Raw genomic sequence first — 11,122 nt, forward strand, 5'->3', positions numbered from 1 at the left:
GAGAGGTGCGAGTTTCTGTATTAATAAGCTTCTCTACCAATACAGAAATACCCTTGTCTTTCTGTATCAATAAGTTTCTGTACCAATACAGAAATCCCAGGGCTCTGTGTATTTGGGGTGTGATTCTGTACCAATACAGAAATCCCAGGGCTCTGTGTATTTGGGGTGTGATTGTGTACCAGCACAGAAATCCCAGGGCTCTGTGTATTTGGGGTGTGTTTCTGTACCAATACAGAAATACCAGGGCTCTGTGTATTTGGGATGTGTTTCTGTACCAATACAGAACACAGTTGTTTATTTCGGCTGCCATCCTTAGAGCTCAGATTTAAAACTCCCCAGTGGGCAGTGGAATAACTCACACTTCCCTCAGGTTCCTTTGAGCCATCTGCTGCCCGTGCTCTGCCCCAGCCCAAGGGCAAGTAGGAGCTTTTGCTCCCTGCAGAGGATGAGTGTGGTGGTGGCCTAGGGCCACCAGTGGGTGGCACGGAGGTGGCAGGCACAGACGGGGCTGTCCCCTGGCAGTCCCACCGAGCAGCCAGCGCTGGTACCTGCGGTCACTTGGAAATCCCAGGGCTCTGTGTATTTGGGGTGTGATTGTGTACCAGCACAGAAATCCCAGGGCTCTGTGTATTTGGGGTGTGTTTCTGTACCAATACAGAACACAGTTGTTTATTTCGGCTGCCATCCTTAGAGCTCAGATTTAAAACTCCCCAGTGGGCAGTGGAATAACTCACACTTCCCTCAGGTTCCTTTGAGCCATCTGCTGCCCGTGCTCTGCCCCAGCCCAAGGGCACGTTGGAGCTTTTGCTCCCTGCAGAGGATGAGTGTGGTGGTGGCCTAGGGCCACCAGTGGGTGGCACGGAGGTGGCAGGCACGGACGGGGCTGTCCCCTGGCAGTCCCACCGAGCAGCCAGCGCTGGTACCTGCGGTCACTTGGTGCCCGTGGGTGCCGCAGTGTGCCGGGGGAGGTGGCGGTGTGGCTGTGTCACTGTGTCACCGTGCGGGATGGGGACACAGGGTGTGGCAGTGTCACTGTGACAGTGCGCCAGGGGAGGTGGCGGTGTGGCTGTGTCAGTGTGTCACCGTGCGGGATGGGGACACAGGATGTGGCAGCGTCATTGTGCCACCGTGCGGGATGGGGACACAGGGGTGGTGTCCGGGTGCTGATGCGGGGAAGCAGGACGCGGGGTTTGGCTGCGGCAGCACCCCGATCCGAGCAGGTGCTGACACGAGCGGGGGTTTCTGGCACGGCTGGATTTCCGTGGCGCTGCAGCCGCCCCAGCGCTGTGCCGGCTGTGCAGCAGACAGTTTATTTTAGCCATCGAGGCAGCAGACGGCTGCAGGACCGCGGCTGAGGCTGTGTGGGCGGGCGGGGGCCGTCAGCCCGTGCCTCCAGCGCGTGTGACACGCGTTTGGTGTCACCCGAGTGGGAGACCTGCTGGCGGGGTGAAATATGAGCTGCGGGTTGCCGGCTGCAGCTGGAGGAGCTCGTCCTGCAGCCTGGCTCCGCTCCCTCGCCGGGCCAGGAGGGCAGCGGGAGCGCTGCGGAGCCCGCGGGCCGCAGACACCATCCCCGAGCGGGGCGGGACGGACAGACACCGGGCAGCGGGAGGGACAAGATACTGGGCAGTGGGACGGACAGACACCGGGCAGTGGGACGGACAGACACCGGGCAGTGGGAGGGACAGATACTGGGCAGTGGGACGGACAGACAGCGGGCAGCGGGACAGACAGACACCGGGCAGTGAGATGGACAGACACCGGGCCGTGGGACAGACAGACACCAGGCAACGGGAGGGACAGATACTGGGCAGTGGGATGGACAGACACCAGGCAGCAGGACAGACAGACACTGAGCAGCAGGACGGACAGCGGGCAGCAGGACAGACACCGGGCAGCGGGACAGACAGCGGGCACTCCCTCAGGGCCAGCAGCGAGGACAGCGGCTCTGCAGAGCCCCAGGAGCAGTGCGCAGGGCACGCAGCTCCCGAGGCCCGCAGCCCCTGCCTCTGCCTGCCATGCCCTGAACATCCCCTGGCAGCCTCAAGTCCGTGCTGGGGCTGCTCCTCCTGCTATTCCAAGCCCCAGTTTTCCAGGAAAGCTCCTTCCCTGCCTGTGGTCTGAAGGGATGGGGAAGGACAAGCTGAAGCCTTTCCCCAGGATACTCCTAAAAATACATTCATAAATAAAAATGCCCTTTCAGAGCCTGTGAAGCCCCAAGCTGCCATCCAAGGGAAGACACAGAAGCCTCGTGTCCCTGCTGTGGGCAGCTCCATCATGATGCAAAATCCCAGGGCTCTGCTTTTTGGGGTGTGTATGAAGCAGAGGCAGGAGCCTCATCCCACAGGGGAAGTGGCAGGGTTGGATGCAGCAGCCACACCCTAAAACATGAAATAACTTCTTCACCCACCACACTGCATGTCTGGGATACAAACACTTCCCTTAGGCAGCCTTAGGGAGGCAGGGATGCTCTCCTGCACCAGGATGCTCTGCCACTGGGCAAAGGGAATGGGGCACCTCTCTTGGTGGTGGCACCTGCCTGTGTGGGGACAACAGGAGAGGGTGTTGAGGGACACCCTGGAACCAGTGCAGCTGCTCCTGTGCTGTGAGATGGGGCTGTCAGCAGCCCGAGGGACCCCCATCCCTCCTGGCCCCAGTGCTGCCCCCCCCGGGCTGGGCATGGGGGCATGGGCACCGTGCATGGGGCCGGCAGTGCTCTCCCCACGCTATTCTTAGGAAGGGTAAAGTTTATACAAGAAATTTAAGCTTTAAGCCCAGGCACCATAAATAGTCTATTTTTCAAGGGCTTCAAGTCAGTTGTAGGCTCGAAGCCAGAGCCAAAATTTGGCAGCTGTCTTTGTTTAGTGATTAATTAAAATGAGGTAACAAAACGAGACATATCTATTAACGAGGGTATTTGCAGCGTCAGTAGAGGATTCCAAATGGCTGATTTTTTTTCCCCCCTTTTAATCTTCAAACTTCTCGTTAGGAAAACAAGCTCTTCCTCCGGCCGCGGGCGGGCTGGGAGGGAAGGGCTGAGCCGCGGCCCCTCGGCCGGGCAGCGGGAGGGGAGCGGCGGGCAGGCGAGGCTTTATCTTTATGGTCCTCTTCCTTTAAACAAAGCAAACCTCTGCATAAAGATTTTTCCAGTTTGGAAATTTTATTAGACCTTAAAGTAAACGTCAATGGAGAGACCCTTGGCTGTGAGAGAGGCGGGAGGGGGGAAGCTTTGCGCATTGCCGGCCTTTCCCCAGCGGGTGCCACCCAGTGGGAATAAAATGGGAGTGATGGAGGCAAAGGGGCATTTTCCAGGCTCTTTTCCACGCTTGCCAGGCAAACAGGGCCAAATTCATGTTCCCTCCTTGTCTTGGGGCAGCAGTACACTGCATTTTGGGCACCCTGAGGAGGTGTGAGCAGACGAGGTGACAAGGAGGAGGGTGAGGATGGAGCCTGGGAGGCTCGTTCCCATCCGCTGTGCTCTCAGCTCGTCCCTGACACTGGATGCATTTCCTAGCTCGGGAAACCAAGTGGAGCATGAAGCTGCCCTGTGTGGGAGGTGCCTGTGGTCCGAGGAGGGGGTTAAAGTGTGTGCAGGGGTCAGAGGCAGCTCTCAGGGGTGTGTGAAACAGGTTCACCCTCCCCAAGGCTCCAAAGACTTAGCCACATGGGAAAGCACCCAAGTATGAGGAAAAGGGAAAAACATCCCAAAATAGTTTAGTCTTGTTTTCTGCACTGAGAGCCCAGACAGGGTGGGAGTTCTGGTTGTGTCTGAGCTAAAAATTACAGTAAATAGAGCAGTGGCTGCAAAGCCCCATGTTCTGGATAAGAGGAAGATGTACAAACACCGTCCATCAGGGCGAAGCCACGCTGCGGTGAAGGACCATAAATAACTGAGGAGGGGGATGCAGTGAAACGAGCTCCGTGTCAAGGGTGAGCTGTCAGCCACCCACTGATGCGTGTGCTCGCTCCAGTTTGGTTCATGGGGTGACTGGGAGTGAGGGGAAGCAGCTTGGGACCACTCTGAGCTGAGCTGGGATCCCAGCATGGGGGTCTGGCACTGCTGAGCCCACTGGCACCAAGAGGGGCTGGTTCTGTGGGGGCAGACCAGCTCTGGGCTGTCCTGCTCTCCCTGCACCCCGCTCCAGGCCCATCTCAGCTGCTGGGGAAACAGCAGAATTCCTGAGCTCTGATTTCGGGAGGAGGTGATGGAGTGGGGGGTCATCCATGCAACAGCCAGAGGCACTGGGTCCTGAAGGGATCTGCTCCTGTGGCACACACGTGAGGAGCAGCATGGGGAGAGGTGAAGCTCAGAGTGGAGGAAAGCTCCTCCTTGGGGGATCACTGTCCCAGGGAGGAACAAACAGGGGGATACATCTCATGAATGCTCCAGGGCCCTCTTTAATCGTCAGGAGTTGCCCAGAGCAATTTATCACAGCAAGGCCCTGTGATATGAGTCCTGGGATGGGTGAGCTGCTGAAAACCCAGCAGCAGCTCGGGGTCCTGGGCTGTGCAAGCTGTGTCTGGAGCTGGCTGCGGGCAGGGTGCCATCCTCAGTGGGGCAGGGTCCCGTGTCCCAGACTCTGAACTGGAGGGGGACAGGGTACCCGTGGGGCAGGTCCCATGTCCCAGACTCTGCTCTGGAGGGGACAGGGCAAACGTGGGGCAGGGTCCCATGTCCCAGACTCTGCTTTGGAGGGGCACATGGCATTTGTGGGGCAGGGTCCCATGTCCCAGACTCTGCTCTGGAGGGGACAGGGCAAACGTGGGGCAGGGTCCCATGTCCCAGACTCTGCTCTGGAGGGGACAGGGCACCCGTGAGGCAAGGGCCCTGCCTGTGCCGCTGCAGGAGCTGGCTCTGCTCCCCGGGAAGGAGCCCTGGGGCCCGCCCTTGTGGCAGGATTTGCCCTGGGGATGCTAAAGGTGGCACCGAGGGCAGGTGGCAGGCAGCCGGCGTGGGAGCTCTGACTGTCCCAGGGAGGAACAAACAGTGGGATACATCTCATGAATGCTCCAGGGCCCTCTTTAATCGTCAGGAGTTGCCCACATCAAAGAGCAATTTATCACAGCAAGGCCCTGTGATATGAGTCCTGGGATGGGTGAGCTGCTGAAAACCCAGCAGCAGCTTGGGGTGCTGGGCTGTGCAAGCTGTGTCTGGAGCTGGCTGCGGGCAGGGTGCCATCCTCAGTGGGGCAGGGTCCCGTGTCCCAGACTCTGAAATGGAGGGGGACAGGGCACCCATGGGGCAGGGTCCCATGTCCCAGACTCTGCTTTGGAGGGGAACAGGGCACCCATGGGGCAGGGTCCCATGTCCTAGACTCTGCACTGGATAGGGACAGGGCACTCGTGGGGCAGGGTCCCATGTCCCAGACTCTGCTCTGGAGGGGACAGGGCACCCGTGGGGCAGGGGCCCTGCCTGTGCCGCTGCAGAAGCCGGCTCTGCTCCCCGGGAAGGAGCCCTGGGGCCCGCCAGGCAAGGGCCCTGCCTGTGCCGCTGCAGGAGCTGGCTCTGCTCCCCGGGAAGGAGCCCTGGGGCCCGCCCTTGTGGCAGGATTTGCCCTGGGGATGCTAAAGGTGGCACCGAGGGCAGGTGGCAGGCAGCCGGCGTGGGAGCTCTGTGCCGTGGGGTGTCCGGGTTCTTCGGGCAGGGCTGAGCCCGAAACAGCAGCAGGTGCTGGGCAAGGACGTGCAACAGCCCAGGGGCAGCACGGAGGGGATGGGGCAGCCTGGGGCAGCCCAGGGACCGCGGGACAGCTCGGGAGGTGGCGGTGGGACAGCCGGGGACAGCCAGGGGGAAGCGGGACATCGGGGCGGGGTGGGCTGGGGGGCTCGGGCAGCTGCGGGGACTCGCCGGGGCTGCCCCGTGCTCATCCCCCGCCCGGTGCCGGCGGGACGCGGCGGCGGAGTCGCGGTGCCACCTAGGGCCGGAGCCGGGCCGCTGCAGCGCCGGGGGCTGCGGGAATGGGATGGGGAATGGGATATGGGAATGGGATATGGGATATGGGATATGGGATATGGGATATGGGATATGGGATATGGGATATGGGATATGGGATATGGGATATGGGATACGGGATGGGGAATGGGATGGGGAATGGGAGGGGAATGAGAATGGGGTATGGGAATGGGATGTGGGATATGGGATATGGGAATGGGATATGGGATATGGGATATGGGATACGGGATGGGGAATGGAATATGGAATGGGATATGGGAATGGGATATGGGAATGTGCTAGGGAATGGGTTGTGGGACAGGGCTGTGGGAATGGACTGTTCTGCTCCTCCTCGAACAAACAGGAATTGATTTAATTTATACTTTGACAGGCAATATTGAAAATAATCACAAGCCACTGCAACTGGATGTGGGGTGTTTACCTTTCTTTTGTTGAGAGAGCAGAAGGAAATATCCCTGACTGGGAGGACTGGGAGAGGGAGACTGGGCTCTGCAGGGACCAGGCTTATCCATACATCTGCTGCTCTGGCAGACACAGGACCAGGGGGCTGGGGCAGATTGCAGATAAGAAAAGTAAACTCTTCTTTAATGAATCTCTCTCGGTTACACCTTGCTGTTGGCTCCCTGAAATCATTCTAAATTCAAGTATTTCTGAGGCCTAATGAATTTTTCTGTTATTTAGTTGCCTATATCTTGGCGTATTTATTTTTTGGGGGGGTTTTATTTTGAAGGTTTTTCTGGCTAAGGCAGTGACTGTCATGTTCTGTGCCACTTTTTGATAATTTCCCCACTCCTCTGCCAAGTACTTTCATGATTTTTTGCTGAGGAACAAGACCTTTTCAGCACAATGCCACTAATCTGAGGGATGAACCCCCTGAAAGCTCACCTCTTAAGGTAATCCTCCCCACAATCTCCATTCAAATCCTTTATGGCAAAAGAAGCATTGTCAAATTGCTTTCTCCTCCTGGACTCCCTGTCTGTTCCCCATCACTCCATGTCCTTGGTAACTGCAGTTATCCCTCAGGAACCACAGGCTTGCAGGGTAAATCTGATAGTATAGGGATAACATGTTTCTAAAATCATGGGATATTCAGGAGGGGGGGTTGGAAAGAAAAGTTGGGCCTGGTAGGCCCTGGGAAAATGTTAGGCTTTACTGGATCATGTGAAACTGCACCTGTAAAATCATTTAATGACTATGATAACTGATATGATTGTTAAATGGGATGATTGCTTGGTAATTGGATGTAATTATTGTTTTATTGTAACAAGGATCATGAGAAATGGGGGGGTTGATAGAAATTACAAGAATCCATGCTTGGATATGTATTCAACAGAACAATATAAGTTGAATAATTAATACTCAGTTATATAACAATAAGGGTATAAAAATGTGTTCATCCTGAACCCGTTTCGGAGTCAAATTTGGGTCTGTGCCCCTGACACCCAGAGCTCTTCAATAAAAGCACCTGCATATAATCATTCCATGATTATGTGTTTCTGAACAAATCCACCCCTGGGGCTGTGCAGAGCCAAACTCAGCAGGATTTAATGTGAATCCTCTGAGCTTTTGGAGCTCTAAGCTGCAATGCTGAGAAAGAGGGGACCCTTTGTGAGACCCTCCCCCTGTCCCACGCGCTGTCCCACGCTCACCATAACCCCCCTGGGGACTTGGGGATTTTGGTTACTGGGAAGGGAGTCTGGGAATTCTCACCAGGAACCTTTGCTCACCTGCATTTCCATGTCAGGGGATGCTAGAGGAGAAACTTTAGGGATAATTGAACGACATCATGGCCTTCTGGGGGCTGTGCACACACAGCTGGCTCCAAGGAAAGGCTTAGGGACACTCACAAGTTCCCAGGACACCCCTCATGCCTTGGGAACGATGTTCCAGCCACTGGTCCATTTGGGATTCCCTTTAGTGCACTTTCCACGAGCTGGGCTTGCCCCTGAGGGGCTGCCAGCGTGGCCAGGAGCATGTCTGGCTCAAAGGCCACTGGAAAAGGGGGTCTGGGACAGCCTCCTGGAGTACCCTCAGGTCATGCTGTGCCTGCAGGGAAGCCCTTGCTGTGTGAGGTGATGCTGACACCACTTTCACCCCTCAGGCTCCTGTGCAGTGGTGAGGCTGTGAGCTGCCCACGCTCTGCAGCTGTCCCAGCTCTGTCTGGAGGCAGTGTGCAGCGAGCCCCAGCTCCAGCTGCACGCCCTCCTGCCTCAGGGGGATGTCCTCATCTCTGGAAGCTGTGAGCAGCCTCTGGCAGGCTCCCAGACTTGTCCCTCAGAGCCTCCTCTCTTGATCCCTGCTGTCTTTGGGGGATTCTCTATGCCTGGGACCAGCATCTTGTGGTTATTGCTTCGCCCTCAAGATCTACTTTCCACTGATTTTGCTTCTTATCTTGACCAGGTTGATTATCTTTATGAGCCACTGACACACCAAACTCTTCATATCATCCTGTGCTGTCTTTAATCTGTGTGCAAACCTGCTCTTCTAACAAACGCCAGGCTTCAGGGCATGATGATAACCAGTGGAATACACAGCAAACAAAGGGAAGAACCACATCACCTTGGGGAAATCCCAAAGATAAGGATCCCCCTTTGTCTGTCAGTGGGGTCTGTCGGGATATTGCTTTTAAATCTCCCTCGTGGCATGGCTGATGCTATCGCTGGCTTAGGTTACCCAAACTCAGTTGGAGCATTGCTGGGCAGGACGGGGAGGTTTCCTGCAGCCCTGAGGCAGAGCTGGGTTTGTGAGGACTCTCCAGGTTGGGGGGGGGGGGGGGGGGTTGTTGTGGGTGGGCTCTGCACACTGCAGGGGGGACTGAGGCTTCTGGGGATATCAGACTGTAATTTAGCCTTGATATCAAAGGGTTGGGAGACCTGCTCCAGGAGATGTGTGTGCTCCTGGAGCAGTGTCACAGAAACCCACAATGGCTGGGGACCTCAAAGTCCATCTCATTTAGCCCCCTGCCATGGCAGGGACACCTCCCACTGTCCCAGGCTGCTCCAAGCCCTGTCCAGCCTGGCTTTGGGCACTGCCAGGGATCCAGGGGCAGCCACAGCTGCTCTGGGCACCTGTGCCAGGGCCTGCCCACCCTCACAGGGAGGAATTTCTTCCTTACATCCAATCTAACCTCCTGTCCTTTAAGTCTGAAGTCCTTCTCCCCTGTCCTGTCACTCCAGGCCCTGTAAATCATCTCTGTGCATGTCTCTGTAGGGTCCCTTCAGGTGCTGAAAGGCACAACGGAGTCACCCCAAAGCTGCTCTCCTCAGGCTCAGCAGCCCCAGTTCCCTCAGCCCTTTGTCACACCAGAGGAGCTCCATCCCTTTGGTCACCTTGGTGGCCTCCTCTGGGCTGGCTCCAGCAGCTCCAGGTCCTCCCTGCGCTGCTGGCACTGTCACAGCAGCGGCACAATGGCACTGTCACTGTCACAGCAGATGTAGAATGGCACTGTCATTGTCACAGAAGCGGCACAATGGCACTGTCACAGCAGCTGCAGTGCTGGTGGCACTGTCACTGTCACAGCAGCTGCACAATCGCACTGTCACTGTCACAGCAGATGTAGAATGGCACTGTCATTGTCACAGAAGCAGCACAATGGCACTGTCACAGCAGCTGCAGTGCTGGTGGCACTGTCACTGTCACAGCAGCTGCAGTGCTGGTGGCACTGTCATTGTCACAGCAGCGGCACAATGGCACTGTCACTGTCACAGCAGATGTAGAATGGCACTGTCACAGCAGCTGCAGTGCTGGTGGCACTGTCACTGTCACAGCAGCTGCAATGCTGCTGGCACTGTCACTGTCACTGTCACAGCAGCTGCAGGGACACGAGCCACCCTCGGTCCCTGTAGGAACCACAGCTCTGGGATGTCCCCAGTCATCCACCAGGCCTGTCAGGATGGGACACCTCTCACCCTAAACGAGGCCCAAAGCTGCCAAACAAAGGCATTTCTCCTCGGCCGTGACCCAGACTCTGAATCCCTGCCCCTCTGAGAGGTGCCAGAGCACCCTGCAGCCACACAGTAAAAAAAACATTTGTGTGCTGCTGTTGAGAGCCTCTGACCAGGCTCAGGGGAGTTTTTTGCACTTACAGTGAAATCTTTGTAAGACTGAGGAAGCAGGTTTTACACAAAATAAAAATAGATGTGTATTTTCACATTATCAAGGTGTGTATTATTGTTATTTGTAGAGGTAAGTGACTTGTTGAAACTGCCACAAAACTGAATTCAGGTCCAGGTTCAGTTCTGGCCTTTGTGGAGAGGCCAGGCACTCCTGAACAAAGAACCAAGAATTTCCAGTTCTTGGGGTTCAAAGGACATTTAAGGAAGGAATTTAGTCCAAACGCCCCATCCATCAGAGGGATTTATAATTAATTGTGAAAGATGTGGAGGGACGGTTTGAGGTATTGGCCAAGGAGATAAGGAGGCACGGGATACTGATGGTCAGGGTGGTTTGTGTCAGGTATTCCGGTCAGAACACCACCCAGGGGCTCTTTGGGAAACAAACAAAGAGCCCCAGAGCTCCCACAGAGGCTGGGCAGCTCAGGAACAAACAGAGCTGCGGCTTGTCCAGGCCCGGGCCGGCTCCTGAGGGAGAGCAGCGGGAATGGCGGGGCTGGGCAGGCTCAGCCTGAGGGAGCCAGGCCAGCCCCGGTAATGACCGGACACAGAACCGGCAATGACCGGACACAGAGACCCGGTAATGACCGGGCACAGAACCGGCAGGGACCGCACACAGACCCGGCAGGGACCGGACACAGAGCCCCGGTAATGACCGGACACAGAACCGGCTGTGACCGGACACAGAGCCCCGGCAATGACCGGACACCGATCCGCCCGGACCAGACACGGAGCCCCGGTAATGACCGGACACAGATCAGCCCGGACCGGACACGGAACAGCCCGGACCATTATCCCCCGAACACCGACCGGCGGAGCCCTGTCACATGTCAGCGGCCGGGCAGCACACCGGCACCTCAGGGGCGGAGCGTCCATTGCTGTTCTCACTCCCCATTGGTCCGCCTGCATGACGTAATGAAAGGGGCGGCCCGACCGCGGGCATTTCTGGCCTGTCATTGGCTGCGGCGCGTCAGGCGGGGCGGGCGCGCGGATGTGGGCGCTGGCGCGGGCGCTGCCGCTCGTGTGGCGGCGGGCGGGCCCCGGCGGCGCGGCCCGG

The sequence above is a fragment of the Onychostruthus taczanowskii genome, unplaced genomic scaffold, assembly GCF_017590055.1.
Source record: "Onychostruthus taczanowskii isolate IOZ18803 unplaced genomic scaffold, ASM1759005v1 scaffold99, whole genome shotgun sequence".
NCBI lineage: Eukaryota > Metazoa > Chordata > Aves > Passeriformes > Passeridae > Onychostruthus > Onychostruthus taczanowskii.